The following is a 26317-nucleotide window of genomic DNA, read 5'->3' as shown; positions in this document are numbered from 1 at the left end:
AACTTTCCTGGTGATCCAGCAGCTAAGACTCCGTGCTCCCAATGCAGCGGGCACTGGTTCAATCCCTGGTTGGGGAGCTAAGATCCCACACACCGCATAGTGAGGCCAAAAATAAAATAAAATTGCCCCCAGTTGCTCCCAGTGAGTCCCCTTTCCTGCTGTACTCATCCTTATAGTACTTATCCCGACAATCACTCGTTTGTCTGTTGTTTTATCCTTCAGTAGGATGTCAGTGCCTGCAGGGAAAGGATTTTGTCTGTCTTGTTCATTTCTGAATCCCCAGTACCTAGAACATAACAGTAGGTGCTCAAATGACTATTTGTTGAGGGAATGAATGGAACAAATGAAGGGACAAATGAAACCCCATCTCCTGCTCTCCAGTCCCTGATGTACTGGTTACGAGGTGGGAACAATGCTGGCCCTCCTGTGGCTTGAGAGGCGATACTAGGAATTCATTCAGAAACTGGAACTTCTACTATACTAAATTTAAAAAAAAAAAAAAAAAAATTTTTTTTTTTTTTGGCCATGCTGCACGGCATGTGGGATCCTTAGTTCCCCTATCAAGGACTGGACCTGAACCTGGTGCAGTGGAAACGTGGAGACTTAACCACTGGACCACCAAGGAAGTCCCCCTTTTACCATGTTATAAAGGGCCACACTAGATTAAAATGAGTACCTACGAAGCCATAGGGCTTCCCTGGTGGTTCAGCTGGTAAAGAATCTGCCTGTAATGCAGGAGACCCTGGTTCGATTCCTGGGTCAGGAAGATCCGCTGGAGAAGGGATAGGCTACCCACTCTAGATTTCTTGGACTTTCCTGGCAGCTCAGCTGGTAAAGAATCTGCCCGCAATGCGGGAGACCTGGGTGTGATCCCTGGGTTGGTAAGATCCCCTGGAGAAGGGAAAGGCTACCCACTCCAGTATTCTGGCCTGGAGAATTCCCTGGACTGTATAGTCCATGGGGTTGCAAAGAGTCAGACACGACTGAGCAACTTTCACCTCACTTCATGAGGCCATACAAGTATATGTTAATAGCTGAAATAAATGAGGGACAAGGGACAGGTCTTCCTTACAGAACTAATCATGAGGACAATTTATAAATGTAAAAGGAATGAAGGATATTAAAAAAAAATCACCATTGGGAAATACCACAGTAATAACTTGCATACAAGATGCACCCTACCAGTGCCAAAATGAGTGGGTGCAAGCTTAAGGAGAAACTCATGTGGTCTCAAAGCACCTCTCCCAAGATAAGTATCAATTACAAAGGGAGAAACAGTTACCAGACAGTGGAGAAAACCAGCAGACAGCAACCTGACTGAGTGATCCAGGTTAACATCACCAGTGATAAGACATGTGGACCAGAGGGTGCCACGCACCATGACGGGCACCTCACCTCCGAGGTGTTCCACCAAATAACGCATAAGCTGCAGTCATGAAGAAATATCAGAGAAACCCAAACTGAGACAATCTACAAAATGACAGAACCGCTCTCTTGGAAGTGTCACAGTCATAAAAGAGAAGGAAAGCCTGAGGAACCGAGGCGGACTAGAGGAGGATTAAGGAAACGGGACCACTAAACACAGTCAGGGATCCTGGACAGGATCTTGGAACAGCAAAAGGACATCAGTGAAAAAACAAGTGAAATGAGTCTGTATCTTAGTTCACCGTACTGGGCCAGAGCTCACTTTCCGGTTTTGATAGCTGTGCCACAGTTGTATAAGGTGGTAGCATTAGGTGATGCTGGCTGAAGGGTAGATAATGTGAACGCTCTGTACTATTTTTGTAACTTTTTATAAGTCTAAAATTCCTCTAAAATAAAAAAAAGAAGTTAATAAAGAATTGGGCCAAGAAGCATCCCACAATGGAAATCTGGTCTCAAGAGACTGCCCCACAAACAAGCTTTTGTACCTGGGCAGAGCCATAGACCAGGATGAAGGAATATGAAGAGACCCAAGAAACAAACAAGGAGGAAGATGCTGTCTAAAATTTTTTAATTAAAAAAAAAATTGTTTTTTGGCCACAAGATCTTAGTTCCCTAACCAGGGGTCAAACCTGGGCTCTTTGCAGTGAGAGCTTGAAGCCCTAACCACTGGACTGCCAGGGAATTCTATCTGTCAGTCAGTCAGTTCAGTCACTCAGTCATGTCTGACTCTTTGCAACCCCATGGACCGCAGCACGATCCTCCCTGTCCATCGCAAACTCCCGGAGTTTACTCAAACTCAAGTCCATCGAGTCGGTGATGCCATCCAGCCATCTCATCCTCTGTCGACCCCTTCTCCTCCTGCCCCCAATCCCTCCCAGCATCACGGTATTTTCCAATGAGTCAACACTTTGCATGAGGTGGCCAAAGAATTGGAGTTTCAGCTTCAGCATCAATCCTTCCAATGAACACCCAGGACTGATCTCCTTTAGGATGGACTGGTTGGATCTCCTTGCAGTCCAAGGGACTCTCAAGAGTCTTCTCCAACACCATAGTCCAAAAGCATCAATTTTTCAGCGCTCAGCTTTCTTCACAGTCCAACTCTCACATCCATATATGACTACTGGAAAAACCATAGCCTTGACCAGATGGACCTTTGTTGGCAAAGTAATGCCTCTGCTTTTTAATATGCTATCTAGGTTGGTCATAACTTTCCTTCCAAGGAGTAAGTGTCTTAATTTCATGGTTGCAGTCACCATCTACAGTGATTTTGGAGCCCCAAAAAATAAAGTCTGACTCTGTTTCCACTGTCTCCCCATCTATTTCCCATGAGGTGATGGGACCAGATGTCAAGATCTTAGTTTGAGTCACTCAGTTCCCAAACTCAACTGTCTGGTCCGTGCAACTCAGCCAATACCATTATCTGCATCCAGAGCCTGGATGCCAGAATCTTCTGTTCTCTCACTTGCCACACTATTGGGGTCTCTTGGTGCTTCAAGGGTCAGACAGCATCCCCTCTCCCAAGCCCCTTGTGGCATCCTGACAACAAAGGTAGGTGTCCTCGTTTAGGAATCCCCACTGTCACCTGGGACACCCCCCACGCTGAGGCCCCCTCCTCTGGCCTAGGCCAAAGAAACCAAAGAGGGTGCTCACTAGCCAAACACCCAGAAATCCACTTCAAAACACGTTAAAAATCTTCATATTACAGGTAAGTACTTACCGTGTACACATATCTAAATTTCGTGTAACTACTCGCATGACATTTTTAGCCTATAGACACCCAGCACATCCACACGGTGGGGGATGGGGCCATTCTGTATCCTCACTGTGGTAGCAGTTACACAATGGCATGCATTTGTCTAAACTCAAAGAACTACACACCAAAGGGTGAATTTCACTTGGTGTAAATTTTAAAAACGGAAATTAAAAAGTTGAAAGGAAGTGAGGTCCGGCTGGACACCCCACTCAGCTACTGATAGTCATTACTTCGGAGGGAAGACATCAGACTGTGGGTGTTGCGAGGGACAGTGAAGGAGACTTCTGTCTTTCCCCTGATACACTTTTAAATAAAAATTTTAAGAAAATAAGAAAGAAAAGAGAAAAAACCAACAAAAAAACCCTCAAAAACTAAAAAACAAGCAAAAAATAATAAAGAGACTTAAATGCATGAGTTGTAAAGCTTAAGCAAACCAAAGTCAAACAAACCTTAGTACTCACCCTTGGTACGTTCTGGACACTAGCGCTCCTTATGGGTCCCAGGAGAGCCAAGGTCAAAGACTGGGCATCTATGGAGAAAAAAAACCCAAAACACAAGGTTACGCCTTTGGCCAATATGAGCCTTCCTACCATAGTACCCACCCGTTTTTCATGAATTCACTCCTCAGTGAGCATTTATTGAATGCCTGCTGCGTGCCAGGCACCGAGGGTATGCCGGTGAGCAGGACCAGGTCGCTGCCCATGGGGAGTAGACACTGAAGCAGGGGAGGGAGACCCTGAACAAATACAATTTGCAGCCAGAGAGTGGCAGGCGCCTTGATGGAGCCTAAGACTGAGGGGGCGGCTGCTTTTCCTGAGGGGTCAGAGGAGGCCTGAGGACGAAGACCTGAACACAGGAGACCATGAGCTAGGTGACCATCTGGGAGAGAGCCTTCCAGGCACAGGGATGGCCGGTGCACGCAACCTGAGGTGGGTGCGTGTGTGCGCACGTGAGCGTGTGTGTGCTGGAGTGGGGGTGGGGGGCGTGCAGAAGCAGCAGAAGCAGAGTGCGTGCAGGAGATGAGGGCAGGGAGGTGTCAGGAGCACAGATGAAAGCCCATTATAATGACATCTCCTTCAGACAACTGTGAGCAGAGGAGTGGTGGAGAAAAAGCTCTTGTCCTGACTTGTAACTCTGTATTACTAATTTATGTTTTTGAATATTTAGTATGGTTGTGCATCTTTAAGTGGATATTTCATGGATGAATGAATGTCTCTGGGTCGAGAGGCCACCGTCTGCACAATTCACCATCACATTTCAGTTGAGGCTAGGCATGAAGGCAGGAAGATGAGATCTGAGAGGACAACCTAGAACCTTCCCAGGTGCTAAATGGTGACTCTCTCTCCCTGTGTGCCAGGCTCTGTCCAGGCAGAATGTGCTGGCTCATTTCAAGTCTCCACCCCTGCCCAATAACCCTAGGAAATACAAAATATTATTGCGTCCATATTACAGATGAGAGAACTGAGGCACACAGTGGGTAAAGGGCCCACTAGCTGAGGCTGCCCAGCCAGTCAAAAGTACACTTCAGGGAGGATGAGCCCAGGCAGCCTGGTCCCTCACACTTGCTCACAGCCTGCTCCCGACCACTTGGCCAGGCCACATGGTCACGGTGATCAACGAAGAGAGGGCTAACTGCAGGCTGGCAGGGACCCTCCCCGTCCTTCCCCGATGCTGCCATATCCACATGCCACCCACACACCAAGGCCGACCTCACACGCCAGCCAGATCCTCCAGCGAGCCTCCGAGGAAGGAAACCTAGCAAGCAGCTGACCTACTATCCAGAGCCTAAGGATGAGGACAGTTTCAATAATCGAGAAGCCAAAAGGAGTTCTTAGTTCTTACCCTTTCTCAGGCCAAGGACCCCTGCTAGCAACCTGGTAAAAAAGGGTGTGGGTTCTTTCTTAGAATCACATGCTCAAGTGTACAAAATACAATACACAAGATTACAAAGGAAATCAGTTATATTCAGATATCAAAATATCTGTAGCACAAAACCTATTCTATACAGTCATCTTTGTGCTTCTTTACAAATGCTTTTGACAAACCTACACAGTGTATTAAAAGGCAGAGATATCACTTTGCTGACAAAGGTCTGTATAGTCAAAATTATGGTTTTTCCACTGAGAGCTGGACCATAAAGAAGGCTGAGCACCTAAGAATTGATGCTTTCAAGTTGTAGTGCTGGAGAAGGCTCTTGAGAGTCCCTTGGACAACAAGGAGATCAAACCATTCAACCCTAAAGGAAATCAACCCTGAATATTCATTGGAAGGACTGATGCTGAAGCTGAAGCTCCAATACTTTGGCCACCTGATGTGAAAAGCCGACTCATGGAAAAGACCCTGATGTTGGGAAAGACTGAGGGCAAGAGAAGGGGGTGACAGAAGATGAGATGGTTGGATGGCATCACTGACTCAATAGACACGAGTTTGAGCAAACTCTGGGAGACAGTGAAGGACAGGGAAGCCTGGCGTGCTGCAGTTCATGGAGTTGCAAAGGGTTGGACAGGACTGAGCAACTGAACAACAGCAACAATGAATGCTTCAAATCACAAGACCTTAGCAGTGGGTCCAGGAGCTACAGTCATTTAGAAAGAGACGAGTGTCAATGATAAGCTGCACTATCCACAACAGTAATGTGATATGGAAATACTTTTGAGTTTTCAAGTGGCGACAAAGTCATGGGTGTTGCTAATACAATGTGGCTTGTGGTCTTTGTTCAGAAGGAATGGAAATTATTTCAGTTAGATGGTAGAGAAAATAAAGACGTAATTTTTCCCCAGCCAACTTCGTGATCCTCTAAATTCCATCCGAGGATTTCTTCAAGGGTCCGTGAACCCAAGACTAAGAACACCTGTGCTAGTCCTGAGCTAGGGTAAAGGCGGAGCAGGTGTTCGGGGAAGGTAACAACTAGGGGGTGTGGGGCGGATCCAGATCTGTGTGAGTTTCGCATGGGAAGCAGTCCTGGGCACTGAGTGGTTTTGTTGCATTCTGTACCCACTTTCCTTTTCCAGATCAGCCCCCGGAACCTCATCTTTCTCACTCAGCCCATGGGATTCCTGTGAGGATGACCCCACCCATAGGTTGGTAGGGAAGGGAATGGTGTCATAAAAACACAGGCCTGGCCAATAAAGTCACTGCACCCCCTCTTCCAGAGCCCTAACCTCAAGGATGGCTCAGGGTGACATGACCCTAGCACCAGAGCCAGCTGATCAGGTCCACAGAAGAGTCTCAGGACGTGACCTGGGATAATAGAAAAATCCCGGGGGCGGCTAAGCTGGTCGGATATATACCTGGAGCCGCCCCAGAGCCTATCTGACAATATAACCAAGAGAGGACTGTAGAGCCAGGAGACGGAAGGAAACGGGGTCCCGGCAACCCTGAGATTGTTACACACAGAATGTCCCAGACTGCAAGTTCAAACACTTCCTCTCATATGTAAGCAGGCTGACCTGAATTTCTACTTGTTCACACAACCGAATGACTCTCAACGGACAGAGAAGGGAAGGAGTGAGCAGGGTTCTTGACAATTCCCACAGCTCACTACCAAGACACTTCGGAAAGCACAAAATAAAATTAGAAACAGCTACTATACATAGAATCATCAGATACAGAAAAACACACACTCGGTAAAAACTCAGAAATAATCTCTTGGGTGGTTGAAGTCTCTAAAGCTGGTCTATGAAATACTAATGACTTTGATTTTCGACATGCTTGGAAGGGCAGGAGGGAGCCAGAAGCACCTAGAACACCTTCCTTTATCACCAGGCTTTATCATTAAAAAAATTATTGGGATGATGGGGAAGCCCCTGCAATAAAGCTCCTGTAAAATTGTAATCAGTGCCTTTTTAATTGCATCGGAAATTGCTTTTCTGCCACTCATTTCCCCCCTTTCTTTCTCTAGAGTGATGCTCATGGCTCTTTAAAGGCACATCAGCAGTGATGTGCGGTGGTGCCACGTCTCTCTGAGCTGGGAATCTATTTCCTGTCAAATGGAGGAAGCTGTGATGTCCATCAGTCTGGTGTCCCTGATACACAGGAGGGGCCGCAGCAGAAAGGAAGATGCCCAAGGCATGTGGAAATGCAGCAAAGGCAGGGTTTAGCACCAGGAGTTCAGCCAGGACCCCAGACAGCCCAGAGCCCCTCTTATACCACCTGGGAAGGAAGGACCCCCGCTGGAGTTGCTTACGTAATTCCAGCACCCACCAGAGCAACAGCCCTGGCTCATCCGTCACAGAGGTTACAGTCAGGGCTGCGCACCTTGCTTCCTAGGGTTTATACCAAGAAACAGAAGCCAGGATGAGAGAACCTGGGGGTGAGAGGGCATCCTGGCCTGCCTCCAAGTCTGATGACTCCTCCCCTCGGCCACAGAGATTGGCTCTTGGGAGACACACATGATCCAAGCAAGGCCAATCACAGTCGACCCCGGACATTTCGTTGGATTACTGGGAGGAAGAAATGGGTGGAAGGTAGGGGCTGCTGAGGGTTTTTCTCTGCCCCCTGGGGGAGCGGAACGTCATCTGAGAATAAAAGTCAAAGCCGAAAGAGGCAGAATCCACAAGTGGTGGAGGGTGGATTCCTGACAAGAACACCTGAGTGCGGACTCTGGTCAGACCAGCTCTGAGATTTTCAAGTCCCAGAGCCATGAATTCCCCCTTTGCACTTTAAGCCAGTTTGAGTTGGGAGGATTCATTCTATCATTTACAACAGAAATAACCGACTGTTAGAACTGGAAGGGACCTCAGAAATCAAAACAGTGCTCTTTCGTGTTCCAATGAACATAATCCTTGCAAGGAGCTGACAAAACAAAACTATGTCTTGTCTCTCTAGGAACGCCCCCTCCCTGCCTCCACCCCCCAAACTGTCTCAGGGATGTCAAAGACCTCTGAAACCTCTGTTCATAGGAACCAGGTGAAGAACTCTTCAAGCTAGTCTGATCTGCCCACTTAATGGATAAGGAAACTGAGGTTCAGGATGCTGAGATGTCTTGCTTGGGACTCAGGGCCAGTTGGGGGCAAAGCCTCCTCAGAGCCCCAGGAGGTTTCACCCTGAACTCCCCTGAGTATGGTCCTTAGGGAGACAGCAGGGGGCCTCCATACCCCCATTCCCCTACAGCACCTCTACTTTTTTCTGTTTTTAAAAATGGGCTCTCAGGGAAGTGTCTGACAAAAGTTCCATTACTCCACAATCAACATCCTGAAAACCAATCTCTTATATCACATTTCATGGTGTTTACATGTTAATGATCTTGGCTTTGATCCTTGCTGAAATCCTGTGAAGCCGGCTTTATAGCCATGGCTCCAGGGAAGGTGCTTCTCCAAGGCCAGCCAGCCCGGGCGCTGCTCTCCTGACCCCAGAGCAGCCTATGAACCTGGGTCTTTCTGTCCCTGCACTTCTTCCCTTTAGTTTCCATCTCAGGTCATGTAGCAAAGGTCATCCACTCATACCTCTTCACAAAGACCAAGTAAGGAAGTCTGTGTGTGTGTGTGTGTATGCTCAGTCGTGTCCAACTCTTTGCAACTCCAGGGACTGTAGCCCACCAGGCTACTCTGTCCATGGAATTTCCCAGACAAGAATACTGGAGTGGGTTGCCATTTCCTACTCCAGGGGATCTTCCTGGCCCAGGGATCGAACCCACAGCTCTTGCATCTCCTGCACTGGCAGGTTGATTCTTCACCACTAGTGCCACCTGGGTAAAGCGGTGGCTAATCTGACCGGTGAGAGCCTGTGACTGGCGCCGGCACCCACTTTCCCAGTCGGCAGGATCAGCAGCCCCAAAGGCTAGGACCAGGCCCTACCAGCTCCTTTCTCCCCCTGTGCCCAGAGACGGCAGCTTTCTGTCTTTTACTAAGCAAGACACACATCCTGGCTGGTGTTCATCCAACCACTAGGCACCCCCCTTGACCAGGCGGTCATTGCGGCAGACAGGTCTATAAGTGGCTGGCCTAGGCATTTCAATTCGAGGTGAAGGAGAACCAAGCCCAGGAAGGGTCTTCTGCTACAAGCTGCATTCTCTTTTTTAGACTTTACCAGAGCTTCACATTGGGGGCATGAGGGACCTACTAATAAAGTGGTCCAATCACCCTTCATTTAGAGAAGATTCCCATTATACCCATCCCTATCCTGTCTCTGAAACAGCAACTTCGGAAAATCTCCATTCACGAACTGCCTCTACCCACCTGCCAACAAAGAAAAGCTGCTATGGGAAGAAAAGACTTTGCCGTGGGAAAATTCAGGCCCTCAACTGCTATCTTGTATGACAGCCGCTGGGATCCTCTTGTAATTAATCATGTTTTCTCTTATGACCTATATTCTATTAATAACACACACTAACGATTCAGCACTGGTTCTTTCACTGACTGATTCAGTCCACAGTCATGACCAAGGCTGGATCACTCACTACAAGGGTCTTAGAGCTTCACCTTCTATCCTCTCCTCAGCCTCCACCCCTCCCCAACCCTGTCCCAGAGAAGCATCTTGGTACTGGGCTCTGAGCACGGAACTCTGAGGTCTTCACTGCGCCAGCGGTGGGGTGGGGTGGGGGGAACTGTCTCATGGTTGTCCTGCCTCCAGCCTAGCCCAAGTAACTTCTGGTTGAGTGGCACATGACATACCTCTACAGAAAAACTGCTCAGGTAAAGCGTCCATGCACAGCAGACTGGCTAAGAAGTCAGAGTCTGATACCACCAAATGTACTGAAGTTATGGAATTAGGGGAAGTCACTGCAGGTGGGAGCGTATGTTGCAACAGTCATCTTCAGAGGACAGTCTGGCCATTTCTTGTAAAGAGAAAGAGACGGTGACCTCGGTGACATGCTTCACTCTCCCCACTGACTGGGGTCTGAGATTCCCTGCCAAGTCCCCAGACCCACGAGACCTTGTGAATTCTCATTCTGGCTTGAAGGGTAAGGCTTTGATTTTTGTTACATGCCAGGAACTGTTTTCAAGTCAACTATCAACTCATTTAACCATCATAACAAGCCTGTGAAGGAGGGTCTACCAGCATCCCCATTTTTAACAGCTCAGGAAACTGATGCACAGAGGGGTAGCCTGCCCAGGGTCACACAGCCAAGGAGGTGGTGCAGCCAGGCAGGATTCAAACCCAGTGGGTCTGGCACCAGAACCACCAACCATGCCACTTCCCAATGCCACTTCCCAAACATAGAGTTAAAAGAAAAGGCTCAGCCCGGAACCCAAACTCATTCCACATTCAGACATCATTTTCAGATGGAACCAAGACCTAAAGGCAAAAGGAAGTTACAAGTGTATCTAGAAGATAAAGCAGAATCGCATCTCCACACCAGGGTAAGTGAACGTTCTCAGTCAGGGCATCTGAGGCTCACCCACACGACCCTCTGCCCCTTCACCAGTCTGCCTTTTTCCAGCTTGGAATGTGGACATGATACTTGGATTTGAGAGGATCCCTCTTGTCTCCAGAACACTCCTCTGCCAGAAGGAAAGGACTGAACTCTCAGGGTGCCCCAGCCCCGTGGGGAAGGTGGGGGCAGCAGCCTTCCTGCGGCCACGATGGGGCACAGCGCTGGCATTCACTCTGCCAAGTTACTGAGTCACATCCTCTCCCTGTAGGTATTATAAGACACAAACCACCTCCAATGTGTTGAAGTGACAATGCCACCTGTGTTGTCTGATACTTGCAGCCCAATGCACTCCTGACCGAAACAGACCTGCTCCATCACAGTGCACCATCACACCACTAACTAGAGTTTGTAAAGAGCCTCTAATAGGAGCCTGAAACTCTCAAAAAGTCCCAATTCAGAGGTGAACTCTGAGAATCGGAGATTTCCATCAAGCATGGCTGATCATTACTGTTGTTGAGTCGCTCAGTCGTGTCCAACTCTCTGTGACCCCATGGACTGCAACATGCCAGGCTTCCCTGTCCTTCACTACCTCCCAGATCAGAGGCATCCAGAAAGATGACTTGGTGCCTGAATTAATTCTCAAAGGATCTGAACTGGAAAGGGCCTTCTTTCTCCCCATGGACCCTAAGAGCTGTCGCAGAGGCCATGGTTTCAAAGGCCATGCCCCGCCCATTGGCAGAAATGCTTTGAGGTCTACTGGCTGCAGGCTCACGGGCTGGGGAAATCCTGCAGAGCTTGTGGATCCTTTTTCCTCCTGTCAGTAGGCATTTGCTGGATGTGCCAAGAGTTAAGCCCCTTCCTGCACTCCTATGAAAACAGCCTGTCAGTGTGGTTTCGACTGCCGAGTGCTTTTCCACAAAGCACTCTCTGGAACTCAGCTCATCAGACGGGAGACCAAATACTGGTCAATCTACCAAAATAGGTCAGGCTTTATTTTTTAATCCTCTTATTCATTGTATACACTGAAAGGGAAGAATGAGAAAGAAATATTAACAGTGAGAATGTCTAGGATTATTTAACCTCTCTGTGCCTCAGTCTCTCCATCTGTAAGGTGGAGATGAGGATAAAGTAAACTACTGTTGTTATTTTTCAGTCGCTCAGTCGTGTCTGACTCTTTGAGACCCCGTGGACTGTGCCCCACCAGACTCCTCTGTCCATAGGATTCTCCAGGCAAGAATACTGGAGTGGGTTGCCATTTCCTTCTCTAGGGGATCTTCCTGGACCAGGGATCAAACCTGTGTCTCCTGCACTGTCAGGCAGATTCTTTACCAATGAGCCACCTGGGAAGCCCCATGAAGTAAATTACTCCATGAAAAATGTTTAGAGCAGGACTGATCATGTACTAAATGTTCAAAAAGGTGCAATACCATTATTTTTAATGCTGGTGACATGGTCAGTTTTTTGGACTAAAAGCCCACAAGAGGCTTCAAAATCTCCCCCTCTGGTCAATCAGGCAGAGAAAGGCACTCCTTTGATCCTGGCCATTTAGGGAAGGAGAAGGCTTGAAAGCCCAGGCCAATGGGCAGAAGTTGGCTGCCAGGGCCCAGGGGCAGGAAATGGACCTTCTGGTGCGAGCTGTCCAGCTAGTAGGCATTCTTCTCTTTCTTATTGGGATGCTCAGCAAAGACAACAACTCCCAAGCTCCCCCAAAGCTCAGTTCAGTTCGGTCACTCAATCGTGTCCAACTCTTTACAACCCCATGGACTGCAGCATGCCAGGTTTCCCTGTAATTCACCAACTTCCAAAGCTTGCTCAAATTCATGCCCACCAAGTCAGTGATGCCATCCAACCATCTCATCCTCTGTCGTCCCCTTCTCCTGCCTTCAATCTTTCCCAGCATCAGGGTCTTTTCCAATGAATCAGTTCTTCATATCAGGTGGCCAAAGTATTGGAGTTTCAGCTTCAGCATCAGTCCTTCCAATGAATATTCAGGGCTGATGTCCTTTAGGATGGACTGGTTGGATCTCCTTGCAGTCCAAGGAACTCTCAAGCGTCTTTGCCTAGGCTACAGTTCAAAAGCATCAATTCTTCAGCACTCAGCTTTCTTTAAGGTCCAAATCTCACATCTATACAAGACTACTGGAAAAATCATAGCTTTGACTAGATGGACCTTTGTTGGCAAAGTAAGGTCTCTGCTTTTTAATATGCAGTCTAGGTTTGTCATAGCTTTTCTTCCAAGGGGCAAGCGTCTTTTGATTTCATGGCTGCAGTCACCTTCTGCAGTGGTTTTAGAGCCCAGGAAAACAAAGTCTCTCACTGTTTCCATTGTTTCTCCACTATCTGCCTTGAAGTGATAGGACTGGATGCCATGATCTTTGTTTTTTGAATGTTGAGTTTTAAGCCAGCTTTTTCACTCTCCTCTGTCACTTTTATCAAGAGGCTCTTTAGCTCCTCTTTGCTTCCTGCCATAAAGGTGGTGTCATCTGTGTATCTGAGGTTACTGATATTTCTCCTGGCAATCTTGATTCCAGCTTGTGCTTCATCCAGTTCAGCATTTTGCATGATGTACTCTGCATATAAATTAAATAAGCAGGGTGACAATATACAGCCTTGACGTACTCCTTTCCCAACGTGAAACAAGTCTGTTGTTCCATGTCCAGTTCTAACTGTTGTTTCTTGACCCGCATACAGCTTTCTCAGGAGGCAGGTAAGGTGGTCTGGTATTCCCATCTCTTCAAGAATTTTCCACAGTTTGTTGTAATCCACACAGTCAAAGGCTTTAGCGTAGTCAATGAAGCAAAAGTAGATGTTTTTCTGGATGTCTCTTGCTTTTTCTATGATCCAGTAGATGTTGGCAATTTGATCTCTTCTGCCTTTTCTAAATCCAGCTCGAACATCTGGAAGTTCTTGATTCATATACTGTTGAAGCCTAGCTTGGAAAATTTTGAGCAATACTTTGCTAGTGTGTAAGATGACCTGCAGCTAGGGGTGGTCAACAAAAGGTAGGGAGATGTTATTACAGGACTTCAAAGAAAATTCCTCACCAGGAACAAAGAGCTGGACTATATTCTTGTGGACTTCCCTCTAGCTCAAATGGTAGAGAATCTGCCTGAGATGCAGGAGACCAGGGTTCAATCCCTGGGTTGGGAAGTTCTTCTGGAGAAGGGAATGGCAATCCAGTCCAGTATTCGTGCCTGAAGAATTCCACAGACAGAGAAGCCTGGCGGGCTACAGTCTGTGGGGTTGTAAAGAGTCGGACACAACTGAGCAACTAACACACACTCTTGTGCCCCACTCCCTACCCCGATTCCCACCCGGATTACAGACTCGCTGGCTTGACTCCAGCAGGCACAGTGGACCATGAGGCCACTTTAAGGATGAAAGCTTTGTGCCAGTGTGGATAAGCAAAAAGATAGAAGTATCTTGCTTTACCCAAGGACTATGGAGCTGCCAGCCCAGCCCCAAACTGCAGATCTCAGGACATCTTACTCACAAGAGAAACCACCTTCCATTGAGTTTACACCACTGTTACTTCTCATCTCTGCTACTGGCAGTCACATGCAGTTTCCAATGACACTGTGGCCTTACACAGAAGACGGGACAGTGTTCTACACCAGAGGAATCCTCACAGCAACCTGCCACTATTCAGAGTACAGAGCTAGGTACAGTAAGTAGAAGGCTAGATACAGAATTTCCCACAGAAAGGAATTACAATCATTTTGCCTTAAGAGGATGTAAAGTGAGAACTGGATGAGATGTACTGAGTCATTCATCCAGCAACTACTACACACTCCCCTATTCTGGGCACTGAGTGAGGCAGGGTGAACAAAAGCAGCTAAGAGTCGGAACTTCCCTGTTGCTCCAGTGGTTAAGAATCCACCTGCCAATGCTGGGGAAACGGGTTCAATCCCTGGTCTGGGAAGATTCCACATGCCACAGGGCAACTAAGCCCATGAGCCACAACTACTGAGCCTTTCCTCTGCAACAAGCCTGTGCACCCCCAACTAGAGAGTGGCCCCCACACGCCACAACAAGAGAAAGCTTGCATGAGCAGCAGTGAAGACCCTGCAGCCAAAAAAAAAAAAAAAAAAAAGCAGACAGGGTCTCCACCCTTATAGAACTCACAGTCCGGAACAGAGGACAGAAGATAAACAGGGGAACAAATATATATATAAGTGCAAACCATAAGAAGTATGATGTAGGAAACCTGAGTGAGTTTCAGCACAAAACTGAAGAGAAAGGAGAAGGAAGCCATGTGAAGAATAGGAGTAAGAATATCCCAGAACACCCAGCAAATGAAGAATGGATAAATAACACATGATACATCCATACAGTGGAGTATTACTCAGTTGTAAAGAGATTTGTAAATACAACATAGATGAACACTGAAAATATGATGCTAAGTGAAAAAGGCTAATCACAAAATACCACCTCATATCAGCAGATTCCATTTATATGAAATGCCCAGAATAGGACAATTCAGATTGGTGGTTGCCAGAGGCTGGGAGGTGGGGGACACAGAAGGGAAGTAACTGCTAATGGGTACAGGGTGTCTCCTGTGTGGATGAAAACATCCTGGAATTAGATTCTGGTGATGGTCGCACAATCTCGTGAACACACAAAAAACCACTGAACTATGCTTTAAAAGGGTGAACTTTATGGTATGTGAAAGAAGAAAAGTGAAACTCCCTCAGTCATGTCCGCCTCTTTGCGATCCTACTGACTATACAGTCCATGGAATTCTCTAGGCCAGAATACTGGAGTGGATAGCCTTTTCCTTCTCCAGGGGATCTTCCCAACCCAGGGACTGAACCCAGGTCTCCCATATTGCAGGTGGATTCTCTACCAGCTGAGCCACAAGGAAAGCCCAAGAATACTGGAGAGGGTAGCCTATCCCTTCTCCAGGGAATCTTCCAGACCCAGGAATCAAACCAGGGTCTTCTGCATTGCAGGTGGATTCTTTACCAACTGACCTATCAGGGAAGCCCAGTATGTGAATTATATCTCAATTAAAAGACACTCAAAGGGCTACTCAGACTGAATTACCAGATTGGTAATAAAGTCTCTAATGAAAGCTAAAAAAAAAAAAAAGAAAGAAAGAAAAAGAATATTCCAGGAGATGGAGGAATTTTTTAAAGACACTCAGAGGAGGCCCTTTCGTCCAGATCGCTCTAGTGAGGGAGGGAGGGGGTGCTGGGAGATGAGGCAGAAGCTCAAGGGCTGTGTGAGCCCCAGTCAGCCATATGCTCTTTATTCTAAGTCTGACCAGGAGGAGGAGGATGGTATGTTCTGATTGACATTTGAAAGACCCCTCTGGTTGTTTCACAGAGACTGCCAGGGTTGAAGAGAAGCAGGGAGAAGGGTGAAGTGGCTGCTGTCACACCCCAGGATGAATGCTGGTGGCTGGGAGCAGGGTGAAGGCAGCGGGATGGAAGAGAAGGTTGGTGATGATCTGTTTCAGGTCAAGGATGGAGAAGTCCTGATGGGGGCCTGGGTGTGAAAGGGGTGATGGGGTGAGGCGGAAAAGGAAGATTCGAGAGTGATCTTTACATGGTCTAATGAGTTTTTCCAAAGTGCTTTTCTGCCAGATTCCAATTGAGCACAGCACAAGAAGAGCAGATCAGCAAATGCCTGTGAAATGAATTCAATAAATGAACAGTCGCTGCCTGATTTTTTGTAGGGCATATTTTTGTATTTTCAATAAAGATATGAATTCTCTCTCTCCATACGTATGTGTGTACGATCATATATATGTTCTCTCATACATTCTCTCTGTCTCTCTCTCCATATGATATCCTTACCTGTACCTCAATCAAGAACAGCCACTGCAGGTGAGGGCTTCCCTGGTAGCTCAGTGGGAAAGAATCCACCTGCCAATGCGGGAGACCTGGGTTCAATCCATGGGTCGGGAAGATCCCCTGGAGAAGGAAATGGCAACCCACTCTAGTATTCTTGCCTGGGAAATCCCACGGACAGAGGAGCCTGGCGGGCTATAGTCCCTAGGGTCACAAAAAGTTGGATTTGGCTTAGCAACGGAACAACAATCACCCAGGGAAGCCCAGCAGATAAGCTGTGACACACCGGGGTCATGAGCCCCCAACCCACTGACAGCCACGTGCATCCTGAGGGGACACCAGAATCCTGGAGGAATGAATCCTTGTTCTGGGCCGAGGAGCAGGAGACGGGGAGGGAAGCAGAGCCTCACAGAGAACAGCTCCAGGGCCACCGCGATCGCAGACCACAGCACAAACAGAGCCCCCAGAGTGGCGAGACATACAGTCCTTTGGGGATGTCTCCTTCCCATGGCTTCCTTCCAGGTCCATTCTCCCCAGCAACAGGGCTGGTCTGTTTTGGAGGGGTGGGTGTGAGCAGCATCCCACCGTGTGGCTCCGTGGGGTGGGCTGGGGGTGGACGTGAGGTCACTTGTTACCTGTGCTGCCTGCCCTGGGCAGCTTCACCAGGATCACTGCCTGGGATCTGAGGCCTTGACTTCGGCGTTTCCCTAACTCTTCCTGGTTATTCTCGTGAGGGGCAGACTTGGTGGCACTGCATGCTTTACACAGTTGACCAAATTCTGTTTATTTCATCCTACCAAATGCCTGGGAAGTAGGTCAAATAGCCTGTCATTGTCGTTTAGAAGGGACTTCTCACCACATGCCACACGAGGCCCTTCTATGCTGACAGAGGCCCGGGGCACCTTTCCCAACACCAAATCCATGGGCTCTCGTCATGTGGGTTCGATACCCTCCCCAGGGGGCCTCTATGGTTGTCCAACAAGTGGAGTTTGTTTTGACCACAATGGAGGACACTGCAAAGTCTCCCGAAGACAGCGCTGGGCCGTGTGATGTGGAAGAGCGTGAGTATGATAGCCACCACTCAGACACAACATACAGGGGCTAAGGTTCCGCACTCCCAGTGCAGGGGGCCTGGGTTCGATCCCTGGTAAGGGAACTAGGTCCCACATGCCACAGCTCAAAGTTTGCACGCCACAACTAAGGATCCCGTGTGCCACAACTAAGACCTGGTGCAGGCAAATAAATAAATGCCTTGCTTTGTTTTAAAAACCATACACAACATACAGATTTTTCTCATTGTATTTTAGATAAACAGAATCATATCATATCTACTTCTCGGAATCTTGCTTTCCCTTAACTGCATCACAGAATCGCCTCTAAAACAACTAGGAGAGCTCTGACTCACTCTTCTTAGCAGCTAATATTCCACAGTGTGGAGGTGCCATATTTTACTCAATTGTCCCCTGAAAAATGGGCGTTCATTTTCCTTCCGGGGTTTTGCTTTGTTTTTCATTTTGCCACCACAAATAATGCTGCAATAAGTAATCTTTTGTACGGGGGACCATTTTTTCTGCAGGGTAGATTTGCAGGCATCAAAGGCTATTTATGGAGTATTTTACAGTTAGCTTAGAGAATGGCTTCCGAGATCAAAGGATGGAGCTGTGTGTTGAACAGGTGCTTGTTGGGGTATAGAGTGTCACTGGAAGAATACACCTGAAATGGGTGTCCTCACGGGAGGGGAACTGGGTGACAATGGACTGGGGAGGGGGACTTGATTTTCACTGTACGTGGTTTTTTGTGTCATTTGACTGCTTTATCACGTGCCTGGACGGCTCATTCAAAAATAAATAAGGTTTCTTTTTTAGGCTGTCTTCTAAAAAGGTTGCGATGATTCACATGTCCTCCAGTAACGTGGGAGAAGACTCGGTTGAGCTCATTAATGCCCTATATTTTCTCCTTCAAGGCTGTCCATTCCCCCAGCCCCCATTTCTTGACCTGGTGCAAGCTCAAACATCACATTTTACCTGCTCACGAGATGCACAATTCCTCTAATTCCACAGCCCTTGGGCAGACAGAAAGCAAACTGCCAGAGATACTAATTTTGACAAGTCAGCCTGGCCGACACCTCCCAACGGCACAAGAGAGAAACCCCAGGCAGGGTGGGAGCCGGTCTTTAGGGACCTGAAGGCACCAAACGCAGAAGACAGAAGGGACGCTCTGTCCTCACAGGCATGCAGGTCACAGTTTGAAACTCCTGCCGGCTGAACGGCCTCATTAGCGAGCAGCCTGGAGACCCCCAAGTGCCCCTAGCCTCTGAGGAAGGGCGAGGGAGGCTGCAGGGGCAGCGGCTAGCGGTGGGGCCCTGTCTTCTGAGGACGAGACAGGAGGGAACAGGGGATGAAGAATACAGAAGAGTCGAGCTCAGAGAAGCAAAAGGTCTTCTCGTTCCCTTCCTACAGGCCCGTCAGCCTGCAGGGCTGGTCCAGAACCAAAGGCCCCGGCGTGACTCAAATGACAGGACGACAAAGCTGAGCTCGTGTAGACAGCGAGGGCCCTGAGCACTGGCAGCTGTTCCAGCTGAACACACCTGCTGTGGCCACACTGCCTGCAGCTCTGGACTCACCTGTCGCGGGGGTAGGGGGTTGGGGGGTGGGGAAGGGACTGGACGTGGCCAGATGAGAAAGCTACTCAGGGGAAGGTGGGGGATGGGAGAGCATGAAAACACATCTCAAATCAGTAGCAGGTCCACAGGATTCAGGTGGTGGATTGAGGCCTTTTGCTCCCGTTCTGCAGCCCACACTCTGACCCAAGCTGGGCCAGGTGCAGCAGAGGTCCCAGCCTTAGCTGGAGTGGTTCCCTCCACCTGGAATGCCCTTGCCCTTGATCCTTCGAGATTTGGCCAGCAAGGGTGTGGGCGGCCTCCATGAATGGGGAAAACGGGAGACAACTTGAGGGACTGTCAGCAGAGGCGAGCCAACAAAGTGCAGTGCAGACACCCACCAGAGTCCATGTCTCTCCTTCCCTCACCCTCCAGAGTAAGTCTGTTCGCCAGTTCTGTTGCCAGGACCTCTGAACATCCTGAATCTATTTCCTTTGCCTTTTTAATTTTGTTTCATTGTTAAAGTCTTTATTGAATTTGTTACAATATTGCTTCTGTTTTATGCTTTGGTTTTTGGCCCTGAGGCATAGAGCAATCTTAGTTCCCTGACCAGGGATTGAACCAGCTCCCTCTGCACCGGAAGGTGGAGTCTTAACCACTGGACCACCAGGGAAGCCACCCCCCTCACCCCCTTTTCCTTCTTCTCAGGCCAAGCTGCCAGTACCATCTTTCACCTGGACAGCTCCCTGACATCCGCTGCTGGTCTTCCTGAGTTCACTCTTGCCTTCCCAGATTCTATTCTACACACACTCAGCCAGAAGGATCAAATCAAACAAGGACCAGATCCCTTTCCTGCTTATAATTTTTTAACGCCTCTAGAAACCTCATCCATTTCCACTTTACTTCTCACCCAAATGCTCCCACCATACTGGCCTATTTTCCCCTTTCAAGCTTATTCCTACCCCAGGGCCTTTGCACATTTTGCCCTAGAAGATAAAGTGAGAGCAAAGTGCGTGGGTATGAGATAAGAGCCTTCCTTGTAGCAGGAAGAGCCAGAGCAAGGGTCCTGAGGAGGTACATACCCTGGTCTCTATGGAGCACTGACGAGGCCCATGGAAGGAGCCAGGCAGGTGAGGAGTGGAAGTCACAGGTCAAGGAGGGGCAGATTGTGTGGGGACGATGAGGACTTTGATTTTTACTTGGTAATAGGGAGCAGAGGACAGACAAATCTGACGGGGTGGTAAGAGGGTTCCCCTGGCTGCTGTCCCACCCTCTCTCCTGCCCAAGGTGAAAACCAGTCTTGAAGAGAAACAGAAGTTTGGTCATTTGCGTAGTAAATGTCTATGAGAAAGAAACAAGCAGAAGGCTCTCCACCCACTTCCTCCAGCCCAACAAGGCCTCATGCTGGCCAGCGGGGCTTTGTGACCTGACCGACAAACCATCATATCGCACTGAAGGAAACCAGACCCTCCTCCACTGGCCACCGGGAGAATACCCAAAGCAGATGGACAAGCAGTAAGGCCATGTGGCTGGGAGAATGCCTTCATGGTGGTTGGCGAGGGCCAGAATCAAATCCCAGCTCAGCCTCTCAGCAGCTATGTGACCCATGACTCATGACTAGACCTTTCTGAATCCAAGTCCGCTTATCAGTAAAGGTGGGGGTGGGGTGGGGGGGTCATGTCCACCCCTGAACAAGCGTGTTGGGAGGGTTAAATAAGGTAACAGGGATTGAGGGACTAGCAAAACGCTTGGCAAAGAGGGAACCCTAAAAGATGTTAGCAAAGCTGTTATACCCCAAACACTGAAGAAACCATAAACAATACTCTCAACTCCTCACATCTGCCGACATCCTTTGGCCAAACTGGACTCATAATATCAAGCACAGGGCAGAAATGAAGGGTCCTCCAGGGGAGAGGAGCCTTCAGTTGGAAGATTCTCTCTCCCTCTAAGCTGCTCTCCACGAATGCAAGCCAGAGAGGAGAGATGGGCCACAGACAGTCTGGGAAGTGGGCATCACATGAGAACAGTACAGGCTCGTTTTTCAGTGCCTCACAGGCAGACGCCCCCAGCCTACATCTGTATCTCTCAAGGTGGAAATGTGAGTAAAGCAAGAATTTTAGCCACATCAAAGGCAGTCTAGGGCCACTTCTTGCTTCTTTCCCAGTCGGAAGAGCAGTGGGCCCTCGGTCTGTTCCATGAAAGAAGGTCAAGGCCTCTGAGGGCGTCAGGTTCACACCTAACATGGGGACAATTTTCACTCTTCAGGCGTGTTCACAGTCGTTCAGCAGAGACTTATTAAGCAACTACTGTGGGCCAGACACTGCTCTAGACACTGAGATAAGACAAGGAATGGACCCATGATCGCTGCTCTCAGAGTTGAGGAGGATGGTGCAGAAAGCAAACAATGTGTAAGAACAGAAGATGACGGCTGCCATGAAGGAAAACAGAGCAGGAGCTGTCTTAGATGGGTGCTCGGGAAGGCCCCTCTGAGGGGCCATTCAAGCTGAGGCCTGAATAAAGTAGTGAAATTATATATACACGCATACCCACATGCATACATAATCTTGGATATGGCTGGTTGGCTGTATGCATAATATACACACATGCACAGAGCCAAGAACACAGCCCCTGCTATAGAAATCTAAGGTATCTGCTTTGATAGTGACTCATGCTCTTGGGCTACGGGGGTTGGAATCTTCGAAAAATCTATATTAGGGGAAACACACTGACTGAAACCACCCATCCTGGCCAGGAACCATAGCAACCATCTGTATGGGTTATTTTATGACCGGAGGTCCTGGTAAGGAACACGGAGCTAACAAGCCACCACCAACCAGAAAAATCCCAGAAAGGTCACTGTAGATGCCACGTGTTCTACCAGCCTCCCAGAATTCTCCTCGCTGGAATTCATCCTGGCCGAGCAATGCATGCATCACCAGGAAGGACCCTGAATCAGAATGATTGGCCAGGGACAACTGAGAATCTAATCCCATCACCATAAAACCTGAGACTTCAAGTCACGTGGCAGATCAGTTCTCCTGGGTCCCCTTAACCTCCTGCTCTCCTCCCAGGCATCACTTTCCAATGAAGTCTCTTGCTTTATCAGCATGTGTGTCTCCTCGGATAATTCATTTCCGAGGGTTAGACAAGAGCCCACTCTCAGACCCTGCAAGGGGACCCCCTTCCTAAAACACCTACACTTTCCCCCTCAGGTTCCAAAATGCCCTTCCCAACGGAGCATCATTTGAAAAAGGTGCTCCTTTTCCTTTACTTTTTCATACTTGGCGGTGTACCACAGACACGAAAGACACTCTCGATCAGGACCCATGCCCCCTGCAAAGTTGCACAGTATTCGATTGTACAATGACCCTCACTGATTCATCCAGTCCCCGCACAGTGAGGGACATGTAGGGCAGTTCCCAGCTTCTGTTCTGCCAAACGGTGCTGCAACGACCCACGCTGGACAGAGATCACTTCTCATACCCGGGAACATCTTTTGAGGCAAACATTCCTCGAAGTGGGAGTGCTGGGCAAAGGGAGGGTTCAAAGGGAGCGGTGTGCAAGTGTGGGGCTGACATCGCCCAAGTCCCTCCAAAACAACGGCCCTGCTCACCCACCCCCGGCAGCACTGGACAAGCCTGCCTGCTCCCCCACACCACTGCCTGCAGCTCACCTTTTGCTCTTGCCCTTCTGAGGACTGAAAGTGTGCTGGTTACTCAGTCGTGTCCGACTCTTTGCAACCCTATGGACCCGCCAGACTCCTCTGTCCATGGAATTCTCCAGGCAAGAATACTGAAGTGTAGCCATTCCATTCTCTAGGGGATCGTCCCGACCCAGGGATCAAATCCGGGTCTCCTGCATTGCAGGCAGATTCTTCACCGTCTGAGTCACCAGGGAAGTCTCTGAGAGGTGAAAACTATTATCTCAGCATGATCTTAACTGGCATTTATCTTATTATGTGCCATGTAGAGTATATGTAGACTATACACATAGAATGTATAGAAATATGTATTGTGGTGTTGTGATTTATAGTAAGAAATGTAGTTGGTCTTTGTTTCTGGCACAGTTCAATTCAGTCACTCAGTCATGTTTAACTTTTTGTGACCCCATGGACTGCAGCACGTCAGGCATCCCTGTCCTTCACCATCTCCCGGAGTTTGCTCAAACTTATGTTTTTTGTACAGAGTTTCTAAAATCCTGGGAATTTCCTAAGTTATAAGAGCAAAGGGAATATCTTTTGTTTCAAATTATTGGTGTTTTGTCCTAAATTCCTAAAGTAGCTACAGAGTTATAAAGGGGAAAGGAGTGTCCTGTTATTCAGAACAAGTCCCTTCCAACCACACCTGAGTTTGTTAATGGGGTGACTAATGGAAAGTCCCTAGAGGAAACCCAAGGATTCCCCCCAAACCCCCACACCCACTGAGGTGCTTGGCTGCCAGGAGAACCAACTCGGATTAGGGGGTTGGAGCTTTCAGTCCCATCCCCCGACCTCTGAGGAGAGGAGAGGGGCTAGAGATTGAGTTCAATTGCCATAATCAACCAAGTCTTGGAGTTCCCTGGTGGTCCAGTGGCTAAAACTCCGAGGCCCCAGTGCAGGGGGCCTGAGTTTGATCCCTGGTCAGGGAACTAGATCCCACATGCTGCAACTAAGACCCAGTGGAGCCAAATAAATAATAAATATTAAAAAAAAAAAAGACCACTACTGTCACTACTGCTTCATTCAATCCCTCAGCAAAACTTAGTCAGGCATCTCTTTGACAGAAAGGGCTACAACTTTAGCAAAGTAGATTTGATCCTTTCACTAAGAGGATGAATGGCCCTGAATATGTCAGCTGAGTAGTTCAGGGAAGAAGAGTAGGGTGTGTGGTCAAGGTAAGCCCCTGCAGAAATGTGTCAGGGGAAATCTGAAAGAGTGGTGGCACAGGGAGGCCAGAATGGTGGTGGGAGGGTGGGGAGCAAGACCGGGGAGAAGGGGAAGCTCTCCAGGAGACGGAACAAATGTCATGCGCTGCAGGAACCAAAAGCCAGCCAAGGTGGCTGGAGGGTGGAGTGTCGAGGGGCCTGCAGGATGAGGCTGGGGACAGGCGAGCAGGGGCCACAGGCTGCTCAGCCTGGTGAGACTTAAGACCTGGCTTTTTCGCAAGGGGACAGCTCCAGGAATGTGGGAAATGCAAGGGACACCCTTCATGTCCAGCCGCTTGGAAATAAAATGAGGTTTTAGTGTCACTACCGTCAAGAAGTGAGGCCTAACTGCTGTCCTCAAGTGTGCATGTGTGTGCGTGTGCGTGTGTGTGTGCAGTCGTGTCTGACTCTTTTTGATGCCATGGAAATTTCCAGGCAAGAATGTTGGAGTGTGTTGCCACTTCCTACTCCAGGGGTGTTTCAGACCCAGGGATCAAACCTGGGTCTCTTGCATTTCCTGCACTGGCAGGAAGATTCTTTACAACTGCACCACCTGGGAAGCTGTCTTCAGGGGTCCTGCTTAAATGACTTTCAGCCCAGAGGTCCTGAGAAAAGGATACAGTAGGGCACCTGGGGGGGTGAGGGGAGGACAGAGGGAACAATGACTCCATCCCTGCCTACAGCCTATTGGTCCAGAAAGAGCACCTGACCTCAACTGAGCCCATCTTGAGAACCCCTTCCCTGGCCCTGGCCGATGAGTCCAAAGGGAGACACCTTCCCTCCCCTGGGTTGTTCTGGCCTTTCTGGGAGCCCACTACAGGTATACAGCGTGGTCTGTAGATGGTCGTCAGTGGGCAGAGGGAAAGGCAGAAAGACTATGAATATCAGAGAATGAATAAAGCAGATGGGGGCGGGGGCAGGAAGGAGGAAGAGAACCCTGCTGGTGGCATTTGTGTGCTGGTTCCAATTCAACAGGCTGGCTGTTGCCCAGCACCCACTCCGCCCTTCCCCATGAGTGGTTTTGGGAGGGAGCAACCAGCCTGTTTGTGTGGCCCCAGCCCTTTGCCACAGGGATTGGTTCAGGAGAGTCACATGACCCAGGCTAATCTAACCAGACAGGAACTCCGCAGCTTTGCACTATGGCTGAGGGATAAGACACTCTCTCCACCTCTCAGGCCGAGATGAGAAGACAAAAGCCTGGACCAGTGCTGGCAGCCAGTCTGCTACCTCCAGGAGAGCCAGGTTTGAGGATGACTCGGACATCAGAGGAAAGAACGGAAGGACAGAGAGAAAGTGTGTCACTGGGGATGGCCCTGAGCTCCAGAGCCAACCAGCCCAGAAGCCTGTCCCACCTCTGGGCTCTCCAGCTGTGAGTCAATCTTGTCCCCAGGACTTATGCCCATCTGACTTGGTGTTTCCGCTACCTGTAACCAAGCAACTGGTACACAGTCCTTCCCGAGGTCCTGCTTTGGTTCTCTGGGCCATCCTAGCACCCTCTTGTTAAATCTTCCTTTGGGGCCTAAAAAGCTGCTAAAATGGCAGGCCTTAAGGAGCTCTAAGACAACAATAAAGCAATTTGACCGACAACATAATTTGCCCCCTGTCACAAGTTACCCTGATGGGGTGGTTAGACAGCATCACGGACGCAATGAACATTAACTTGAGCAAACTCCAGGAGACAGTGAAGACAGAGGAGCTTGGCGTGCTGCTGTCCATGGAGTCGCAAAGAGCTGGACACGACTGAGAGACTGAACAACAGTTTATCCAGCTGTAAAATGGGGATAATAATAATAAACACTCCACTGGGTTAAGAGGATTAGAAACAATTTAAAGAATACCTAACACAATGCAAATTCTCAACATGTTAGCAATGATTATACTAAAGCATCGAAGGGTAGGCTGAAAGGTCTCAATCACAGACAGCAATTAGCTACAGCCCTCCCCCATCTTGTTTTGCTACTCCTTTTGTTTAGGTCATCAAATCCTTTATTCACTAACAGTCCCAAAGAACAAACAGCCAGCCCAGTTTCTGTCAGGAGGATGGCAAATCTAAGCTCCGAGGGGAGGGTGAGGGAATTTGAATGAAAGCGGTTAGACTCAACTTCTGTAGCTGGGTGGCGGAGGAAGCCCTCATGAGCTCATTTCTCCATCGAATACAAGCTGGGGTCTAAAGTTTCAAAACACAGGCTGGGACATGCTGGCACAGTCCCATGAGCGGACAAAGGAAAGAGCCCGGATGCAAGAGAAACCACGACACGGCAGGTTCCACAACTAGCTCAGCCGGGAGGAGGCTCCCGGCTGGCTTCCAGCCACATCCGCTCTCCGCACAGCTATGAGGCAGCAGGAAGACCGGACTGCCACCCACCCCCCTCCACCCCATGTCTGTATCCACAGCTGGGAACTGGCATGGGCGCGGGAAACTCGGAAATAAACTCAGGAAGTGAGAACTGGAAGATGCTTCCATAGCAACGCCCATCTGGAGATCCCTGCCCACAGCTGGAAACGTTCGGAAGCGAGGCTTATCTAGA

The 26317-nt window shown here is 48.8% G+C and overlaps 1 protein-coding gene across 4 annotated transcripts in view; it reads right to left on the bottom strand.

Moving 5' to 3' along the window:
* Window positions 1–26317, bottom strand: part of SIPA1L3 (signal induced proliferation associated 1 like 3) — a 251556-nt gene that overhangs the window by 146172 nt on the left and 79067 nt on the right. For all 4 annotated transcript variants that reach the window (XM_065926010.1, XM_065926008.1, XM_065926011.1 and 1 more), the window contains exon 2: window positions 3640–3707. The gene's annotated coding sequence lies outside the window, so the exon portion shown is untranslated. The remainder of the gene's footprint in view (window positions 1–3639; window positions 3708–26317) is intronic.

Source organism: Muntiacus reevesi, chromosome 2 (genome assembly GCF_963930625.1).
Source record: "Muntiacus reevesi chromosome 2, mMunRee1.1, whole genome shotgun sequence".
Classification (NCBI taxonomy): domain Eukaryota; kingdom Metazoa; phylum Chordata; class Mammalia; order Artiodactyla; family Cervidae; genus Muntiacus; species Muntiacus reevesi.
The sequence above is the reverse complement of the archived record's forward strand: the minus strand, read 5'-3'. Positions and strand labels throughout refer to the sequence as shown.